This window comes from Malurus melanocephalus, unplaced genomic scaffold, assembly GCF_030028575.1.
Source record: "Malurus melanocephalus ecotype Western Australia unplaced genomic scaffold, MMel_1.1 scaffold_213, whole genome shotgun sequence".
NCBI classification, from domain to species: Eukaryota; Metazoa; Chordata; class Aves; order Passeriformes; family Maluridae; genus Malurus; species Malurus melanocephalus.
In genome coordinates, this window is record NW_026623445.1 from 334,505 (window position 1) to 357,569 (window position 23,065).

Genomic DNA, 23,065 nt, shown 5'->3' on the forward strand with positions numbered 1-23,065 from the left:
AGAAATAAACCTGGAGTGCCTTGCTTTAGCAATAGTTGCAGAACATGATCCTTCAGGACAGGTGCTTTCACAAGAGTAACTTCTAGCAGAAAAATGTAAATGCTCTCTTCCCCTTCCACAAYGAAAAAGGAAATTGATTACATTGAAACCAAATTTTTATTCCAAGTAGGTTTTTAACTGAGAAAATAGGTAATAGGTTTTTACACGACATTAATGCTATATTATCCTTTAAAATATCGGAGACAAGTAGAGACTAAATTACAGACCACATTTTCAACATGGGAGGGATTGAATCTTGACTTCTTGAGTCCAATACCAAAGCCCTAATCACAAGCCAAATTTTCTTCTGTTCTTCAGTAATTTCGATTTATTTCCTCAGCCAAATTTTCTTYTGTTCTTCRAGTAATTTCTCTTTCTCTCAAGTACTTCATTACTCAAGTAAATGCAGAAAACTGTTACCTTGCCCACAACACACTTTTATTACAATGTCATTCCAATGAATRCAACATAGAATGAACAAAAAGATTTGCCACTTTGTCTTCAAAATTCACAAAAAAGAATTCCTATTTCATACATTAAATATTCACAACTGCAGAAAAWAATGTTCTTAATCGTGAATTAAATYCTATTGACACTCATGGAATGAAATACTTTGCAATTTATTATTTAGGTACAAGGTATTTTATTTGAATGTGCAACRAGGCCTCCATCCTGAGCCAAATTCAGACAGTGGCATTTTAATTCATATTGGAGCATGGACAAAATTAAACATAATTTCAAGTGAAAGTCAAACACTGAGAAAAATAAGAGATTGAAAATGAGAAGCCATGGCACATCAACCCAAAGCAAGCAGCATGTAAAGGAAAKCTGYTAGACTGTGATGATRTGTAATTAACCTCAAATATGAACARCTGCATTTCTCCTCAAACAAAAAACCAAAACCAAAACYCCACCTCTAYAGGAGTTTAAAGTTCTATTATCTAGGGTATYCAAAGAGAAAAAGTGGAAAATGTATCAAAAGATAKCACCTATMTTTTATTTTAATGGTTGCCACATTCAATTAACCTCAACACGTCTAACACAGACTCCCCCCCAGTGTGAGAGCAGCTGTTTTGGAGTGGTMACCTTGGACATTGCTAGATTTCTGGAAGTGTCTCTAGGAGCRGAGGTCCCTGTGACTTTGAACGAAGGCATGAACTGCCTTTTGTGTAATTCTACTGTAAACCTGTAGAATTGCAAATTATCAAGGGGAGAATATCTGGGTCTTGTCCTTTTCTWGTTTTTAAACAGTTTTTACAGACAGTTGTGTTGTTTACTTGAATTCACATTTGAAGAGAGATCAAGTCTGAGACCAAGGCTTCAATTTCAACAGCTGAAGACTCAACATGAAACACGAATCTAAGTTAGGAGCTCCTCTAAAGAGATCATGGTACTGTTCTCTGTTTTATTTTATGTGTTGCAATGTACCACTGTGATATTCAGGGCCCGGTTTCATTTAGTCCCAGCACCATGCCCTCACATCATCTGTATCCAGAACTGACACACAAGCTAATCAATAAGAGAATAAAGAGTTAAGCCACTCAGATGATGTTTAGATGTGGTAAATCTAGACCAGTTTATTCTGAGGGGCGTGATAGAATGATCACCCCATTGTGTCTGCTCCTATAGGCTTTGTTGGTTGGGAAATGTTCCTGGGAAAAAGACCAACCGGCTGTTTCACACCTGCTATTTTTCTCTCCCTTTTGTGGAACTTGCTCATTCAGTCTATTCTGGAAAATGAATGTTATTAAGAATGAAAGGGAGACAGGTACTGCTATTAATGACCAGGCAAATACTATATACCATGTCTGGTGAAAAACCAACATAGGGAGTTGTCATTTATAAACACTAAGGAAATGATTCAGCATAGGAATAAAATTGGTGAAAAAATATATCCTGCCAAACTGACAGGAAAAGTAAGTTACAGCATGATATTAATTTGCAGAAGTRTAGGAGTGAAAATGCTGTTTTCTGCTTTTTCTCTTATAAAAGCATCTTTCTTTTCATATTTATTCACACTCCTGCAGAGACTYCTATGTTCATAGGGGCTGATTTTGAAAGATATTGATAACATCTATTTAGCCCACAAGAGTTTGCCTTCTCGGTACCACTTTGACCCAGAGTCAAGATTTTAAGATGAAAGTGACASAATCTGCTAGGAGGTCTCTGTTGGGATTAACACAGAACTGCATCTCACAACCTGACTGGGCCATGGGAARCAGCCAGCAAACTGCCTTCACTTTCCTGAGGGGCAGGTCTGCCACCTCTGGTGACCAACAGACATGGAAAACAAGAGATTCTAAGGCAGYAGAGGACAAGGRAGGYTGAGGAGAAACCTGCATCWCTGGGGAGAACTGRCCAGGCAGCTGAAATTCAGTTTTGCARTAGCAAATCAAAACATAATGGATTGGGTTATTTTCTTTCTTTTCTTTCTCTAATCTTTTCAGAAGACAGGARTACCAACATTTCCTATCAAAGCATTGAGAAATATCTTTCCTTAAAATACAAACTGGATTGACTTTAGCAAAGCAGTGATATTAGAAGGACTAAGTRCCATYGGTTATGGTTTYGYTGTTTCTAACCACTTGGAGGGTCTYGATGTGAGMAAACTCATGTCACACCAAYGAYTAAGAAGTCTTGGCCMAAGCTGCCATCTAARTAATAAATGCCTGTCCRTGCTTGCAACTGGCTGCTGYAAACTTTCAGAGCACCTGGAACTCWAAATTTGGCTTTTCCACCATTTCAAACACTTTAGCCTGTATGATCCACATGTGTACATCCCAAGGGGCACATAGAGACAATGAGTGGAGGTCAGTACCTCTGAAGAGCTGCAGAAGAAAATCCAATCCTTTCAAATATCTCACTTCCTTCATTCACTTTGAAGAAGAAAGGCTKTTCAAGGTGGCAAATGTCTCTTCAGTAGGCAGGTGTTATACTCTTTTTAAAAATGAACTCTTGGCACTGCAGGACCACCTATTCGCAAAACTGATGGTGRGCAAAACTCTTTGGCTTTGCCAAATAAAAAAAGAAACCTAATAATCAGAGTAAATAAAAGAAGGGAAAACAATTGGGCTCTAGTCTAGGAGGTTTTGAACACCTCTCTCCAGTGAGTGCTTTAAGCATGAGGAACTCTGCCTCATTTGATGAACTGTCATGCAACCAAGATAGGCGCTGGTACCAGAAACAAAGCAAGATAAAGGAATATGATAAACTTCTCAYGTGGCAGCTGGCAGAAAGGAATAAAACTGGGATCTTGACCCTGAGATGGACACACAGTTCACATGAGAACTGCATTTTGCTGTCTGCTGGCAGCATCCTGGGCTTCATTACACAGAGAATCTCAAACACGTTGAGGGAGGTGATCATTTCTGTCTGCTTAAACATTGTGGGACATTTCTGAAGTGCTGTGTTTAATGCTGGGCTCCCCCCAGCATGAAAGACACCCTTAGCAGTCTGTGAACACCTTCCATCCACCCTGCATAAGATCCAGACAAAATATGGCCTTGCCATGTTTCCATAATACATATTTAACAGCTGTCACTGTTATTTTGCCTAAATTATGTGAAGATTTCAGCCCCTGGCTCTTTATACAAATTTTATTCTGTAGGGCAAGAATAGCCAGCCATGTCTTTCTGACTGATACAGCAGCTATGATAGCAGGTGCAATCTTTGGCATAAAAGCAGCGGGGGTAGAGTGAAGAGAGATTATTATTATGACACACAGAATTAATGAGACCTTTTCTGGAAACCTTTGCTAAGCTTCATACTTTGTAAAGAGAGGCAGAAAAACTTTAAAGATTAAAAAAAAAAAAAAAAAAAAAAAAAAAAAGAAAGAATAAAAGCCAGAAGATGGAACTGAGGCACAAAAAAATTTAAAAAGCCACATTAAAGTACAATAAACTAAAGGCACCGATTTTATTTAATTTCTCAAAACACAGACTACACCGTCACTTGATCTCAGCCTACACACAGTACATAGGAAAAGACTTCAAGGAGCAGAGGAATACTGGTAGTAGATAAAGGTATATAATGATCTGTTATCTGASAGTTGAAACTAGACAAATTGGGGGCAAGAAATAAAGTGTCAGTCTTCAAATGACAATAGTGCCCAGTGAAACAGTGTAATGACTGAGCACAATGGATTTTCCATCACCTGAATTTTCGCACATCAGTTCCTGATGACAATAGTGACACCAAATATATCCAACAAAKATGATTGCTGACAGAAGGATGTGAGCTGACAGAACTCATAGATACCTGTTTTAAACACCTGGTTGATATATCTGATTCTGAATGAGAGAGGCTGATTTTTTGAGTGGTGGTAAATATCTTATCAATTAATGGGCTCTTAGTAAGACTCTAATGATCAGTTTATACACAAGATGTTTCACAGAATCAGTAGTTGTTCTACAAACAAATAAATTGCTTTCAATGTCAATATATATATAAATGAAAAGTCTTTTCTTTTCCCAATCCATTTTTTCATTATTTTCCCCCTACTTTTGTTATTACAACATAACTAAGGAAAAGAGATATAGTTAAACTTGTGTCTAACATGTCCCAAAATGCCAATCACTAAACCCAAATACTAATAAGACAAATGCAAGATGGCCTTGTATTGCCTAAATAATACATTCCAGCTAATAAAGAGAGAGTAATGCATGGATGTCAGTTGGCTGTGAGCTGTCAGATACTGATGGAATACAGGATGAAGGCTACGCAAAGAGCAAGGTGTGTGCAAGTGGACTGTGCTGTTSAAGACACCATAACAAATCACAACAAATCTTGTTACTGTCCCTGCTTCCACAAGACAATACCTGCTTGGTAATCTGACATCTTTGAAAGGCTAGGGAGGTGAAGAGGGAAGGAAAACGTTGCACCCACTTTCAATAAAAGGCCAAGATGAATTTCCAGAGAATTAAGTATTAAACAGTGTCACTTCAGTCCCTGGGAAAATCACAGAGTAAGACTTCTCAGAGCACATTTCTGTGCTCATGAAGTAGAATCATGTGGTTGGGAATACTCAGCATGTGCTTACAAAGGCTAAATCAATGCTGACCAATTTAATTGCTTCCTACAATAAAATTACTAGATATCTAAACAAAGGAAAAGCAGTGTATATGATTAATCCCCTTTTCAGCAAGGCTTTCAATGTATTTCCTGAAATATCCAAGTTCATGTATCTCAGTTCCRGTTAGGATGCCATGGTTTGGATAGGTGCATTAAACCACGGCATAACACTCAATTTACACAATCATGTCAGGGGTGAGTCCTGCAATATGCTTAGCATCTTCTTCAGTGGCCTGGAGTAGGTGACAGAGTGTACTCTTGTGAAATTTGCCAATGACATCTTACTGGGCGACAGTGGACTTCAGTAGAAACAGAAGAAGTTGAGATTGGATATAAGGAGAAAAATTTTCATCACAAAGACAGTCAAGTGGTGACATAGATTACCAGAGGGGAATGTTCAGCCTCCTTGGGGATTTTCAAGACTTAGCCATATAAATACTGTAGCAAGCTGGTCAGACCTTCTGGTTCTAAGGGTAAATTCACATCTGATAGCTTAGAAATATAATTCATTGCCCACAGAATCACAAAGAAAGTTTAGACCAGGACATCATGAAAAGTGAGCTTGGGAAGTTGGGGAATAAAATCATACTGGGAATAATGTRGGCTTATTAGAAGGTATTGCTCATTGCTTGTGATCGATCAGACAGGAGTTGTTTGTAACAGATACGAGAGTTTTGGTAATAGCAAAGTCTTGGGAAATGCAGCATCCTGTATGGCTGGTATGGTTATGAAAAGTTAATTTTGTCTGAATCAGAGGAAATTAATAAAATCAATAAAGTTGTGTGAGATGAATTCACTATATAAAACATATTTGGTGGCTGATCCTTTCCCAGCAAACAGAATCACTGCAAAACCACCAAGATGTCTATAAATATTTCCATTCCTTCTTTCCATCAGCAACAACATTTCTACAGTCCCATCATTCCTCATGTTGCATTTTCAAGCCCAACGAGAAGTGGGTTCAYGAGCATTTCTGCACAGGTACCATCAAGTAAAGAATTAACTTTATTAAATGTTAGATGCCTATAAAGGTGATGCCTCCTTTTGAACTGCTCATCCCAGCCACTTTCAGGTCTGATTTTCAACATCTCACTTGAGATTAACTGCACCTTAAATGAGTCTGCATCACTCCAGCTGAACTGCTCAACAGTAAATACCTGCTTTGTACATGATTTCATACATTCACAAGTCTTGGTTTAGGTGATTTTCCTACCAGCTGAAAAGCTTTGTGAAGGTTCTGTGGTCAGATGGACGTGGGGGAAGGTGAAATAGTAAGAACACACTAAAACCATGTGGGGTTATATGTAGCCAAAGGAAAGATTGTTGATTTTGATAGTGGGTGCAGACTCACACACACAAGCTCTGAGKGATAGAGCTTAAGTTGGAAGGCCAAGTAGTTCAGCCTGGCTCAGCACCAAGCAAATTTACAAAACTTTTTGATCCAAATCAGCATCTCCAGGTGCCATGGAACTGGGCTGTGGTAACTCAGGGTTTCAGGCAATAATGGATTGTGCAGCAGAGGAGGAATTCTGTTTCCACCCTCTACTCTCTGCTAAAAATGTCTATGAGGAGGTGCCTGCCCCAACAAMTTGTGTGAAAACATTTCTCAGGAAATGTGCATTTTCAGAGTCAAAGCACATTTTTCAAAGTTTCTGCACCTCAACACTAAAAGCATAAATGATTGTTTGCCAGAGAACCATTTCAACAAACATGGATGTGCCATCATGACTCCCCGAAACAGGCCATGGCAGTTTGGTGTAAATTTCCAATTACCACTTAGCTATACAAACAATATCCTGCTCTATTTGCAGGTTGGCTCCCTGAGCCCAGATCAGACACAGACCTCTGGGGACAACGCACCCACGTCCTGCCTTATCCAGATCAGGATGTGGCAGAAATATGCCCCGAGTCCTTTCTACCCACAGACCTTATTTTCCTTCCCAACAGGAAAAGCACTGTGAGGAGGTGTGTTTTTTGCTCAAGTCCCATCTTGGCACAGAGGCTGGATATGGTAAACAGGGAATATGAGCTGCTCCAGCTGCACCCAGGAGCTGGAGAGTGTCCCAATATCTCATAGGGCAGTACATGCAGGGCAACTTTGTACAGGCAGCTTGGCACAGAGCTCACATGCAATTAAAAGGTAAATGCAAATTCTTGTTCATTCTAGCAAGTTAAAAGGCATACAGGGAACTATGATATTTTTGAAGCAAGACTATAAAAAGAAAAATTTTAAGTACATTAACCCGCTACTGGAAATCTTTGACCTGCTGGTTCCTGGAGTTTCTTTTCAAGTTCTCCCTCAGTCATACAAATGCAGGAATAATTCCCACATAGAAGTAGATAAAAAGTCACCAAAAGGGTTGCCTAACTTGGATCCGTTGTTTATTAGTTCTGCTGCTAAATTAGAATCTTATGTTTTTCAAACATGRAAGATTTGAAATAATTTAGAGACTCAGCCTTTACCATGGACACAAAATTCAGGAAGTATGTATCTTAAAAATATACCTTGCATCCATATATAGTTAAGATAATTATGTTCTTGATGTACACAAAGTACAACTATGCTACCCAACCAACAGAAGACAGATTATCCCTACTCCCATGATTCATTCCTCTCCATCATTTGCAACACCATGGTTTTACAGGGAAAATATTTATCAGGTTTTAGCAGAAAATCAGAATTTTAGGATCAAGATTGACTGTTAAGGAGAAAACTCTAATTTTACAACACTTTGCACAACAAAACTCAAGCTTTCTTCTATGAAGTCACAAGATGTATCATATTAGCATGATTTCTGTAGCAATTCCTTATACTTTCCTGGAACATAGATACAATCTGAGAATTTATTRGTACATTGAAATCAAACAAGAAAAGAAACAGAAGAAGTAGAAGTAATTAYTACTTTGAGGTTTGATAAAATGTGRGTTAGAAAAYGTTTAGAAACCACAGAGAATCCTATAATTAAGAAACAGAGTGTCATTGAATTCAATCTTGCTTGTATCAAAACCAATAAAAGGTATTGCACATTATTGTTTTTTAGAGGTGTAAAATGTGGTTTTTTTATAAAGAGAAGATTGTCAAAAAAATCCTATGTTGAAATTGAAAAAAAAGATGCGTGAAATAGCAAGCAGAATCCAGTTAAATKAATAATTAACAAAGCAAGTAGACATATTGAAGTATGAATTTCCAAATATTCTTTGACCTACAATAAATGCTGYTCCAAAAGATGTTTTCTAGAGCAAATGGTGAGAGCTCATTAAGGAAATTATGCACTTGTTATAAAGAGCTACCTGAGTTTTCCATTGTGCATGAAAGAGTGTGAGAGGCAATCACAAAACCATGGGCAGTGAAAGCAGTGAAAAAGGAGATGAGGAGCAGAGATGSCAGACCAGTTTCTGTGGATGATGCTGCAAAAACTGGATGCTAAATGTTGTTCTCATGCAAAGTCCTGGAGCACTTTTGTAGAAGGGTGTATTGACCTTTCMCTAGTCCCACAGGCAAGATGAAATATTGGCCAGTTCTGTCTCTGCCAAAATGAAACAAACACACTTCAGGTTCAGACTATTTATGGTCTTCCAACATCAGTCGACAGCAAAAAGAAACTTTATAATCACACAGCTAAATTAAATAAGAACAGAACCAAAATTTATGGTCAACAATTTTTCTGTTTGCACTGGGGTGGCAATCATATTTTGCCTCTCTCAGTTCACTGCCATAACACTTCAGCTAAATAACTCCCTCGGCTCCCAGAGAGGAAATGGAGTTACACTACRGTAAAACTGGAGAGGAGCAAAGAARACTCCAGCCCRCTGAGTACCGTGGAAACTTAAAATAACTATTATCAAAAAATCCTCCTCTCCCTGTTGCAAGTATGAACTGCTGTCAGGATGAAAGCATAAGAAAATCTGGTTTTAAATTGAGATTTTTTCTGTGAAGTTGACAAGTGATTCAACAAGACAGACATTCAAATTACCCCAGTCAAGTGTGTTCTTACCCAAATCCCCAACCTGTGCACTTCCCATTTCTATGCTAACACCCTCACTATCCCCAGTAAAAGCAATGGCAAAATTTCCATTCATGGCAAAGACCTAACCCACTTGTCAGAGAAGTCCTTCTCTTTCTCTGCTCTAACTTCTCTATCCTTTTTCTGGCAAACTTCTGAGATTTTGAGAACTGTAATAGGTCCTTTAACCCCTGTTTCAAAAGGACCCCCATGAAATAAAGCCATCCAGTTTTTCAGTTTCCTTCTGTCACCCCAAAACATGTCTCTTGCCTCTTTTCCTGGTTGTGYTTATGACAGAAATATTCAGGCTCAAACACTGCCCAAGAGTGAACACCTATGGGCACAAATCATTCCAGACTTCTGTGGCCTTGAAATGATGTCTGCAATGGAGCAGTCTGAGATACCTTCAGAGAGAGTCTACAAGGTTTTTTGGGGATATCAGTGGTCTGGCAAAAGAGAGTAATTTAATCATCTAACAACTGATCAGCAAATGGCGTGGGAAATCCAGTCAAATCAAAACTCCAGGCTGATCCAAAAATTGGATACAAAATTATCAACTCCATGAAATAATTGTAGCATGGATCCAAACACAGATGGTGAGGATTTCTATAGATGAGCCAGAGTTTGTCATATTCAGGATGTTAATTTAGTCCCAATCCTGCAATTCTTAGCTGTGTAAGGAAACCAATAATCTTAGCAAGAAATGTTTACCCTGCTGCCAGATTCCTCTTGTGTATTAGGGTAGAGGGATCTAAGTTTGTACTGTCTGATGCTGGAGTTGTTTTGCCTGAGAAAAGTCATGTGGAATTTTTAAGCAACAGAGCAGAAACTTCTTGTCACAAAAAAAAAAAAAAAAAAAAAAAAAAAAAAAAAAAAAAAAAAAAAAAAAAAAAAAAAAAAAAAAATCATAGAATGGTTTGGGTTGGAAGGGATCTTCAAAATTATCAACTTTCAACCCCACTACTATTGCACCTTCCTCCAGACAAGGTCACTCAAAGCCCTATGTAGCCAGGTCTTGAAAACTTCCAGGAATAGGGMAAAGATGGGTTTATCATCTCTTTGCAGCCCTGCAGGATATAGATCTTGACATCACATCAGATCTATAAAGGTTCACAGCCCATGTTCACACAGAGATGTGGATGGCACATGCTCTTCTGGGGCTCTTACAGAGGCAACTTTACTATCTGTATGTGCACATTAATTAGTGCAACCCCTTTAGACCAAGCACAAAACTTCAGGCATTTTGGCACATTTATGGGTTTATTTTGGTAATATCTTTTTTCTCTGTAATAAAGATTTCAGAATTTATTTCTTTTTAATAAAGAAACAAGTACTCACTGTACATCAGGAAGATGTATTCCCTGTAAAGCTGTATGTTGGTCTCAGTTTTTATTAATACAGAGAAATATAATAACTTGCTMGTGATTCTGTAAGTTTGAATTACCCGTTAGTGATAGTTCCACCAGCTGTAGAAAATATTTGCCTTAGCAGTACTCAGTGAAGGCTGGGACAAGATTTTATCTCTGATACAGAAAGAAGAATAGGGTTTGGGATTGGGATTTTGGGGTGTTTTTTCATTCATTTTTTGGTCAGAAAGGGTCCTGTGGGATCTTTCTGTCTCAATAGTAAACATATTCTTGCAATTTTTGTTCTTTCAATGTCAAAAATAAATCTACAAGCCAGTTTACAGCGGTCCTGTAAATAAACWGCAGCCTTCTGAAATGACAAACTCTCTGTTACTGATTGTATCTCTGAAAAATGAACCTGCCTTTGAAGTCCATGGTATAAATTCAGGTGCAAAAGAAAGTGATTAATAGAGTAAGAATGGAGCTCATTTTATCCCATTTTTGTGATCTCAAATTGCAAAGTCATCATCTAGAGCCATCCTAGGGATCTTCATGGTCAGCAAGAGACATCTGAGGGGTRAATCTCTCCATCTTCAAGAGCTTCTTTATGAAAGGCCACATCACCCTGCAGAGCTGCAAACCCTCTGTAACAGTTAAAGCAAGAAAAGGGTTCAGCCATGTCAAAGTGCCTCTTAAAATTAACGGATGGCCCATTTCATATCTCTGATGCAGAAAACAATGCCATGGTGTTTTTATTGATATTTTTGTTTGTTGGCCCAATAAAATCTTTTCCTTCCCTTTTGGAAAACCAGTAGAAATAAAAGGTAGGGAAAAAAAAAAAAAAAAAAAAAAAAAAAAAAAAAAAAAAAGAGAAAATAGAAAAACATGAGATGCTTTCTGGTGGCTGTACTGCCTGCACCAGAACTGCCTGGGCCACTGGGATGTCCTCCAGATGCTGCCGGGATCTCCATTGCATATAGATCTACGAAATAAACTTTTAGCTATGAAAACCAGCAACAGCAAAAGCAAAGTGAAATCAGCCAGACATCCCCAGGTTTTTCACTGTGTCTCTTGCCTGTCAGCCCAGAGCTGGGGGCAGACATGTGGCACAGCCCTAAGCACAGTGACACACAGGAGCCCTGCCAAGCCCACGCTGCCGTTCCAAAGCCATGAATTCATGGAGCCTTTTCCATCCATCGTTTCCTCCTGGGTCAGTGCACGACATGTCACACTCCCTGAGAGGAGCTGGGATGAGACCCTGTCATTCTTTTGCCTTGGCCTCTTCCTAAGAATCTCATTAYGAACCTGAAGAGCTGGGCTAATGGAGTTTACAGTGACAGAGTCTTTTATAGTGCAATAAAGGCTTTTAAGATGTACTTCAGGGGCTTCTAATTCTCTCAGCAACACAGTAAATATAATGAACGTAAAAATTATCCTTGCAGATGTTGTGGTGTCAGTAACAATAACAAAATCTCAGCACGGCACAGGACCAAAATAGCATCTGGGATTTTGATTCACTCAATTTAATCACACAGTGTTTGAGCATTTATGGCTTTACAGTTTTTGTTTATTGATTTACAGTCTTTTAATGAGACTACTGTGACAACATATATGCTGACCTGGTACTTATATGGGACATATACCAATGGCCATCACTTCCCTCATTGCTTTCTACAGAGTGCTAATTTGCAGCTCTCTGGAGCTCCTAYGAAGATTTAGCATTAAACAGTCTGCTGCCTAGTGTGAGAGGAAGGAGACAACTAATAACTGCTTCCCAAGCCCATCAAAAGAGCATGAAACYTTCTAAGACTTTGAAATAAGGGAAAATAAAAAAAAATACAGAATGAAGTCATTTATATTTCTCCTGATTAAAAACCAGGTGGGGAAGTATTAGCTAAGTAGTGCACTGATCTATCGGTCACTGCTCAGGTGATTTCCAAAGCATTCTGCSTGTAAAAGTCATTTGTTGCTTTGTGGCCTACACAAAACTGCCAATAATTTCAAAAATGTGCGTGAGAGGCCACAGGAAAGCAAACTTTCCCATATCCATGCACTGGAGCACGTACACACATCCATCCATGTTATGTGTTTTTCTGTCCAAAATGTGAGGTATCTCAGCCAGGCAGCTGCCCATGCAGGGGAGCAGTTCTCACATCAGTGACTTCCAAGTCAGGTGACAACTCACACTACCCACCAAAATGCCACCCAAACCTCACACAGAGGTACTCCTGTCTTTCCCTTGCTCTCTCCCTCCCCTTTAGCATCTCCACAGGCTCCAGCAGGAGATCAGCCATTGTCTGAATCTATTCTTCACCTTTGGATGGCTAAAGTTAGGGGAAATGAATCCTTGCTTTGGGCAGTAAAGAGGCAAGAACACGAGCAGGTATGAAGAATAAAATATGCTGTAGACTTCTGAAAATATACTCCACTCACTCAGGGACTCAGTTTGCTCTGTGTAGTTGAAAATATTAGACTAACTCAAGCTTCCTCCCTCAGCAATGAATATGCATTTGGAGCAGTACTTTTTTCTTGTGCTGGTTCAGAATAGTCAGCAACAGGACTAAAGCCCTTTTTGCKCTATCCCAGATTAAATCTATTGGAAGAACATGAGCAGATGTGAAGAATAAAATATTCTTTAGGCTTCTGAAAATGTACTCTCTTCACTCAGTGACCAGGTACCCGGGGTGAACAGTACAGGCCCTCATTTTCTGCAGGTGGCCTTAGGAGATGTCATGCTGCCCCTCTCCTCAAAGCCACCTTTAATAACACAGGATTTTCCCCAGGACTCTATAAACCAAGAGCTCAGGGTGGTCTGTGGCCCTCCCTAGTTGCAGGGCTCCATTGCCAGGGTTGTGCTTACCACCAGCACCACTGCTGTTCCCAATGCCTGCCAAAAAAATCCTCTTGTGAATGATCATATCAAAGACAAGAAGGAAAAAGGCTGCTGGAAAGATTATTTAATTAATAAAAAAATATTCACCCAAGGAAACATTTTTCTGCCCGCAGTCTCAGAGACCTCTCATTGTAGAAAGGACAGTGTGAAAGCCAAGGTTTTACAAGCACTTGACAGTGTTTGTCCCATGATGTCCCAGAGCACAGCCACCCCTGTCCTCTCTGCAGGTCCCATCACATGAATCACAGACCCCTCCTCACTCCAATGGCAAGGCTGACCCCCAGGTGCTGCCAGTCTCTGTAACCCCCTGGCACATACAGAGATTGCTGCCAGCTGGACAAGTGCTCAGACCCACACTGTGCTTGGGAAAGGCAGGGAACACAGGGGARCAAAGAAAGACTTTGACATTCATTTTTGAGCAATTTTTATTCCTTACAYTGTACATTTTTGAGCTATTTTTGTTCCTTGCATTGCTGGAAATACTTGCTTTCTCTCTTCCAGCATGCTTGGCCAGACAGCAGCTCTGAGTCAGACTTTTCCTTATACAYCTTTGTCCTTTACATCTTTCAGGTGACCCAGAATGTATTACAATGGCAGGCTGAAATTTCCCTGCCACTGCTTGATCTGGCACTCCTTCAGCTGCTCAGGGGCTCGAGGCACAACCTCTCTCCCCTTTGTAATGRTAATGCTCACTTTGTGCTCTGGCTTCAGAGTTTGCTCTGTGTAGTTGGCAATATTAGACTAAATCAAGCTTCCTCCCTCAGCAATGAATATGTATTTGGAGCAGTATTTTCTTCTTRTGCTGGTTCAGAATAGCCAACAGCAGGAGAAAAGCATTTTTTATTCTTTCCCAGATTAAATCTACAAGCTTTCTTTAGTTCCACTTTCTAAGGGAGATTTGCTAGTSGTATTAGCTGATCCAGTTTGGCATCACTCAATGGTTAAAGAATAWCATTATTAATATTCCAACTGCCAGAGAAACAGAACAACTGCCCTCCTCTGGGGTTTTTGATCCATTCAGAAAGCATCCCTTTAGTTCCTAATTCAGTAATGTCAGACTTTTCGCTTTTAAGGCAATGATTCACTCTAACATTTTATTTTTTTCTGTCATGTAACAACACTTCATTTGTATGCTGCTCTGTGTAGGCAACATAACTAAACAACCACTTTGGTGAGAAGAGAAAGYAGGCATGTCAAGGAATACAAGGAATTTGTGATTATTTAGATTTTTCATCATTCATTCTTTTTAAGTTTAAGGAATGTCAATTCTTTTACTGTAAAAAGGGAAACAAAAGGAAATGTCAGCTATTACTATGAACAAAGGATAATTTACTGCAACCATGAGTTTCAGTATTATTTCTTAGTCGGAACATACCATGAACAAGGAATTTCAGTATCTACTGACATTAGCAATAAAGGCCACCCCATGCAGAGTATTTATTTCGGTCAAGTATTATGTATTGTTAAACTGCCAAACAGGAGATCTGCCAGAAAAAGAAGCTGGATCATTAATGACAGCTACATACTGATATATCACAATAAGCATCTCAAGAAAATATTAAGTGTATTTCAAAATAACTGAAATTGTTATTATGATGAGTAGGCCTTGCATTTTCCTAGAACAGTTCTGTATTGAAAGCTCTTACAATTCAGCAAAGGAAATGGATTAGTGGATGCAAACAGCAGGATCCTGTTTATTAAAAACACCTAGTACAYCTGAGGAGTTTAATCCCTGAAAGAAAATAGTAAGAAAACACTGGTGGTTTTTTTTTTGGTTTTTGGTTTTGGTTTTTTGTTTTTTTTTGAGGGGGGTGGGAAGAGGTTACAAACACAAACATTTAGCCTCCCACATACTATTTCTAAATACATACTTGCTWTGATGTCTCAATGCTGGGACCTAAATTTTTTGCTCAGTCATAACCTGTCAAATCAATGCAGCAATTTCATGTAAACCATTACATTTCAAAGGCTTGTCTAGCTCAGTCTTGCAAACTCAGCTCTGTGTTAATGTAAGAAAATTATATTGCACCCTAGTTAKTYTCTTTCTTATTCTAAACTGTCTCAYCCATTATTCMCAAGGCTGGGAYATATTCCCACTCAMCRTTGTKCTCCTTGGGGTAGAGAAGYACTAGATAGGACTTTTTAAGCCTTCTTGGTGAAATTACACAATTGGTACTCACAGATTRATGTGRTAGAAGTATCCCTACCTATTTTGTTTTCATTGGGACAAAGCTGTCATCACTTCTTGATATTTCCTTGATAATCTATTTTCAACTCCCAGGACAGAAGGAAGGGGTTTTATACAACACCCATAGTCCATCAAGTCACATCAGATGATGCAAAGAAACTGCTGATTCTTCAAAAGTAGCATTTCACCCAGTAATACATGAAGTTCTGTTTAAATTTTACTGGGGGAGGTTTCTTAGCTCTGGGAGAATACCCTTTGCCTCTGTTAGAGTTGATCCAGATTGTATCTATTTAAATATTCATTCCCTAAGAGAGACAGAAATACAGCCTCTGATGGATAGGGAAAGAGGCTGCCCCCAAAGCCTGATGGCTAAAGGAGTCATCTCAGAKGCTGAAAAACTTAATCCCACAGGCCAACTTCTGATCTGTCAGAGTTTACTGCAGACATCACATGTAAGAGAAAATTTTGCATTGTATCCAGTAAAGTGCACTTCAGAGGATTTTATTTACTCCCTTAACATGTCCCTCAAATTCTACCTTGACCTAAATCCAGCACTAAGTTGCCCATCTTTTTTAATGGTGTGTGGTGTTTTGGGAGCAGTTAGCTCAAAAATCAATAAAAATTATTTTTGTAGGACTTCTGTGGAGAAAATATACCATTGAGATATTTTTAGAGGAATTCTGATACTTGGTTCACCTATTTAATCAAGATAGGGAGGGATTTTAGAATCTTAAAATATTTATGTGGAAAACAGAGGAGAGCACTGTGAAATAGATTTCGTTTGCTGTCTGAAAACCCCTCACATGTTCTTAGGTACACCATGTTATTGACTGATTTATAGATAGCTGTCATTTTAACATGCAAGGTTAAAGAAATGTTACTGCTATTACTACACATATTTATCTTATTTCTGGGGAGCATAATTAACCCATCAGGAAAGATAATTATGGTTCTCATTTTCCCTTCTCCCTGGCTGCCTGCACTAACTAGTGGGTTGTTTTGTTGTATTTTTAGTTTACTGCAGAAACGATGAAACAGCTAAATACCATTGCTGGACTCCAGTGTGAGGCAGAAATGAACCATTACCAGTGACCAAAGGATATGGGCAGGGAGAAGAACCTGCCTCCTTCCAGCAGGAGAGGAAAAGGCATCCTTCCTTCTGCTCCTCATGATCATTCAGGTGTATCCAGAAATATTCCTGTGCACATGTGATGGAAGGAAATGGAGCAGAACTTGTGAAAACAGTGGAGGAGTCATTGAGTCTGAAAAGGCCTCTGTGCTCAGCTCCAGCCATTGGTACCAGTCCAGCCCTGCCAGAGGTGAGGGAGATATTAATTCTCTTCTCCTTGTTACCCAAGTGTCATCCCAAATGTCTCACTTAAATGGTCACCATTCTTCAGACTTTGCTTAAAGAGTTGGTTCTCTCCAATCAGCTGCATTTTTTGTGTTTATGAAAGACGACTACTCACTCTTGGACACCCATCCCTAGCCAAATATTGTGTATATGCAAATGTAATATGCAGGCATGTATATATCCACAATTAAAAATAAATTCACACATAYATGTTGCCTCTCGCTGTCAGTTGAAAGAGGGAAGAACATGAAACCCAAAAACCACTGGCCTTGTATTCTCTCTCTGAAACTTGTGGCACTATGTGTTCCCACAGAAAGGCATGAGCTCTCTGAAGTACCAGAACATTGGACCATACGAGCCCTTTATCCATTAAATAATCTAATTTCTAAACACATGGTTACATTTCCACACTTGGTAAAACAGCCTGTAACTTTTACTGCCCTTAGTAGTATGTATATTCTCAACATGATTATAAATGGGAAATCCTTTGTTTTACACTTAAAACATGAAACCAGAAAAAACTTTGCATGTGAACTACCATTAATTGTTGTGCTTCATTATCTTGAAATAACAGAAAACAAAAACATGAAATACTGAAGCAGCAGGAGAATAATAGCATTGTATATATGTGAATTATWAAAGTGTAAGWTGGGTCTTGAATCTCAGAATCARGAATCTCAGAATCTCTYCATATAGTTTAAAAACACATCCTGTAACCTCTGTGCTTCAATGGAATTAAATTGTATTCCATTTCCATTAAACAGGAGAGGGATTTGCAGACAAGATTATTTTTCAATAAAGTAGGGACCTTTTCTTTGGTGTACATTAAATAAMYCAKTGATGGRAATTATGATTTTRCTCTTCTGGATACGRTATTAAGCAGWCCAAAATATACAATGTGATAGACAAAAAAAAAATATCTAACAACAATATTGTTCTAAAGCACATAGAGTTCATATATACAGGGCCAACGTGAGCAATGATGCAGAAAGTTAAATCACTTAACAATACCTGCTTTGTGCTTTTTCACCCACAGGTCATCACCTAAGCATCACTACAAATATTTCTTTCAACAGACCACAAACTGCTCCTCATAAATCTATGCACAACTCTGGGCTGYCTGCAGCCAAGGAAGGGTGCAAACCATACAATTTTGGGAGGACCTGAATTAATTTACAGAAAGATAGGGCCTCCTTTATCACATGCATTTACATGCACTCATGTATTCGCAGAACAATAACTGTCCTTACAAAAGAAAAACCCCAGTGACATTTTCCATACTCCTTTCCTTGTTATTGTCTTTGAAAAGAGCTCCTGATATCCATAAAAAAAATAATTTAAATGCATGTTGCACATTAATGTATCCTGAGTATATTCAGGATATTCCAGTCTGTCATTTTTTTTGTGTAATGGCATCACGTTTTTAAGAGAAATTAATCAATAAAGAAAGGTGAACTGATAAAATAGTATCAGGGAGAGATCCACATTTCAAAGAACCTTCCTAGTAGAAAATCGTGAATAGAAATGAAAATTGCATGAAAAATTCAAAGGCCCTGGAAGCTAGACCTGTCTGGAATTYCATATAGTCAAGCTATAAAGAAGCAGAAATCCTGCCCTATTTTAAAYACTTTAATTCTCCAGTAGATCGTGGTTATCAGCACATGATGGTAGAAAAGGAATCCTCCAAAGGAAAAGTAAGCCCCTATCTGTTATCTGCTATCTATGATCTACTGTCTATGATCTATTACCTTTTTCCCTTATAATGTACTTACAACTGTGCGTGAAGGATACTAAAAATGCTACATATAATATTATAAATTATTGCAGGAGAGGAAGTAGGGAAGACTCCCTTGTGAGTTGCTTAAGAATTTCCTTTAATTTTTTCTATTTACCAGTCTAAGTTCTGTGGATTTATTCTGGACTAAAATACTTCCAGCTTGTTTGCTCCAATTAAAACAGCTCAGGTCATGGCAATACTGGAGAACAGCAGGAGATTTTAGGCTAAGAGGTTAGCAGATAACCTAGAGGAACTAAAAATGCTACTGAGACTTTGTGGAATCTCATTAAAACAGAGAGGGTTTTCTTTTTCCCTTAGACAGACTTTAATAGATTTGGTATCACTGGGAAGCATGTGCCATCTCTCCAACTGTCTGRGTCATTATACAGAGCTATTAAGATGCTAAATATGTCAGTATCTGGAGAAAAGAAGTCGAGCTGCTTATTTTCATTGTAAGAAGTCATTGGAAAGAAAGGAATGTGAAGTATCACTTACCATCTTGGCTGAGATGGCTAACTGACAGATGGCCCAGTGCAGGAGATGTGAAAAACACATGAATTACTTGCTCAACCTGCAGAAGGAAGCTTTCATCAGAGCAAGACACTGATCCTGGACTTTGTTATGCCATGATCTAATCCTCCATCCTCACTCCTYAATAAAATCTTTCCATCTCCTGTGACAAACAAAATCAATGTGTTTACTCCTAAAATTTTGCATYTCTTATTTAGCTTCCTTACTGTACCRGAAATCTAGGTATGATGGTTTAACYTKGAGGGAAATGCTGAGTGTTTTATTACTGMRTAATGAGTTGCTACAAAATGTTCTCAGTGATGGATATCACCAMGTTGCCTCRGTGAAGGCAAAGAAAGGAAAACAGATATTGGGACTCTGGTGCTGGATTAACCATCCAAAGACACATGTTGAAATGCCAGGTATTTCTTCTGTCTTTGTGGTTCTGGCAAGCCAGSTAATTTCTCTGTATCTTAGTCATTCATGTACCAAATAGAAATCTGTTTAAGTGTGCTTCTGTGAGGATGGAGACCATCTCTCTTCCACATTCASATGCCTTAAATTTCTTCCACATCCATTCACCCATCTGTTCTGTGCTCCCTGTTGGCAAGTGATGCCAAGCCCATGGGATGCAGCAGACTGGGGTGGAGGAAAGGCTGAGTGTGGTGAGCAGGATGCCTTACATGGTGGGTTTATATAAAGTACATCTTGAGCTGCTGCTCATCTTCTTCGCTACAAGCACGAAATAGAATTTCAGTTTTACACAGCAGTGCCACATGTATATATATGTGGGCACAGATGAATCGTGAAATCTGCCCAGAAAGCAGTCATTTTCTCCTCACAGCAATGCTTGGTGCAGGAGAAAAAATATAATATTTTTTTTGCATCAAACATGGTCCTTTCCTCAAAACATGAGATCCCAGTTGTATTTTCCCGAGTTGCCCTCTGTTTTCTCAGTTTCCTTTCTGTAACAATGATCCAAATTTTTCTGTCAGGGTAATTACACTAACCTAGGTAGTGGTCAGCACTTTCTTTTCAGTTCTTCCTCAAGCTGCAAAATGAGCAGTTTGTCAAAATATGGAGAATTTCATATYCAGGTGGCAGAGGAAGCCAATCCTTCACTTTTGTGTACATTTAAATGGCCATTCAAGCAGTGACATGGAAATCAGTAAAACAGCTATTAATAATCTGCCTCCATTAACAAACGTTCATTTTGGATGGTAAGTGACCTGAGACAGAGAGGAAATGTGATTTTGGCTGCCAGTACAATAAAAATAACTGCTATTAGTGCTATATAGGAGTTATAATAATTTTTACCTYTTATTTGCTCAATTCAGCTACATTGTAACCAATTAAATCTTTGTTTTAGATAAAGAAAGGAGCAYAGTGGGTTTTACAAAACTGCCTCATGTACAGTTCCTTTAACTTATGCTATTAACATCACCTTGGTTACTGGAGTGATGGAGCTTATTCCTGACATGTTGTTTTCAGCTTTTGCCTTATTAGCCTGGTTTTCCAAAACATTTTTACCAGTGTGGAGAGGAAGTATCTCTCTTCTGGACATTAAATTAAACTTAGTTCACATCACACAACACAATCACTTTGGCCAGTGCCTCTAACATAACCTGATTCTGCCATTTTACTTTATGCTGAGTAGTAACTTATTCCATAAATAGAAATCTACCCCCACATATATATAAATGGTTACAATTATCTGGGGTTTTTTTTAGTAACAGCTATTAATCAAAATGTTTAAGTCCATTATTCCATACACTACAGAAATATGTAGAAAATTATCCATTTCTTCAATTGCTTTGAGTCTTAAAGCAATATGACCACAGAAAATTATATGATCTCTATCACAACATTATCACTTTGTCCTTTTTTGGACACCAATGTCAGAAAGGACAGATCCTGTACAGTCTCCTTGAAATCAGCTGAAAACACTGTGTCAAGAAGACAAAGTATATTTAGTTCCAAGTTTCAAGAAGAARAAGTTTACAAATAACATTTAATTCCCAGCCCCAATCTGTTCTTCAGATYTCACTGACGGAACTAAAAGCAGAGTGTGATTTAAAGCAAAACCTGAATTCTTTATTTCTAGATGTTTTTGGAACTGTGCTAGTCCTGATCCCTATGCTTTTCAATCACATATAAAGAGATGGTATTTCATTGTGTCTTTTTCAGTAGCAAATCTTTTAATGTCTACAGCCCAAAGGAATAAAGGGAGATGTTGACTGTAATTAGAAAATAATTCATAAAGATTAAGGGATGGGCAACTGAGGAGTAGGCAGTGGAGTGTGCTGGGATTGAGGAGGATGGCTGAAAAGGGAGGCATTCAGAAGCAGGAAAGTGGGACTGGAGATGGGAGGACAGTGAAAATGGGAAAASTGACAGTGAATGCACAACGGCTTTGAATGGTAAAGCTCTGAATTACTGCCCAACACAGGCATTAAAGAGCACCCAGAAGAACTGCTCAGCCTCACCTGCACACCCAGCACACACAGCAGCATTTGGACCAAACCTTTGGGAGGAGCCACTCTTTATCCTTACKCTCATCAGCCAGCCAACAAGTCACCTCTCCTTTTTTTTGCTATAAAGACACTTCCATATTAAATATTTCATTCCAGACTGATTCCTGGAAGGACTCCAGACTCCATTACTTGAGGAGATTGACAGCTGAATGGCTCACTAGAGTCCCGGTTTGAAGAATGCTTAGCCATAGTCAAAAGGCTGTATATTCATAGGTATCCTCACTGGGATAAATTTCCATCTACATTATTGTTCCCACACATCTTTGTCATGGCTTCTATGGATTGGGAGTCAGCCACTCAAAAATAAAATTATTTATTAAAAATATTTTCCTACCCTATAACTCCTTCTGSCTAAGTAAGCATAAGCTAAAAGAATCAAGCTACATTTTCTTCCTGAGCTCAATTTGATTTTCAGTACTCACCACTAATGAAATATCTAGAAGTGATTTATTGGAACATACCAGCTATATTTAAGCAGCAGCCAAAACAATTACATTTAATTAAAATTAAGGTCAAAGAAACTCAACAAACTAATGTGACACTTCAGACATCAACATGGAATAGGTGCTTTGTTGGTTGGATATCAATTAGATACAGTAAACTCAGTAAACGTGTTCAGGAGGCAATTCTCAGTAAAATCAGTTCAGGCAAGCAAATGAACACTGCTTGCAAATTTTCTCACTTTCCCTGGGTTCAAAATCATCCTCCACACTATGCTGTTCTTTCYATCCCTAATCTACTTCAGTTATTTATTCCTTTTCCTTGAGGAAAATGTATTCTGCCAGAAGGTCTCACTGGAGAGCCAGAGAAATGTGAAATTGCAGGGGAAGGGGTTTGTTTTTATTGTGTTGTTTCATCACTTCACCTTGAAAGCACAAAAAGTCTTCTCAWCACAAGCCTTAGGCTAATTGGGCTGTGATGGGTATTTGAGAATCTTCTACTTGGCTGCATATCCGTAAGCTTGGAAAAAGGGTTCACTGTGAAAGGGTTAGTTGTTTAGTCCTTTGAGTAGCAAAGATTGCACAACTGTGATTTGCTTTGTGTTTGTTCTCAGCATAAGCCATTGCTTACAAAGGYATCTTTTAAAACTGGGCACTTTCACTCTATATTCACTCACTGTATATTTATTTAACAAGACAAATACCTTAAGGCTTGATGTCAGTTTTCTCCTAAACTCCCTGATGATCAGAAGGAAAGGGTACTGTATGAATAAACACTGCTCTGAGTATCCCCTGATAATGGAAATTCAGTCATGTCCAAAATTTCTTCAGGTTCCTCTCATCTGAAGCCAAGATGGTGACCTGGCAGAGCAGTAAATGGCTGCAGGACCTGACCTTCAGTTTCCCTGGA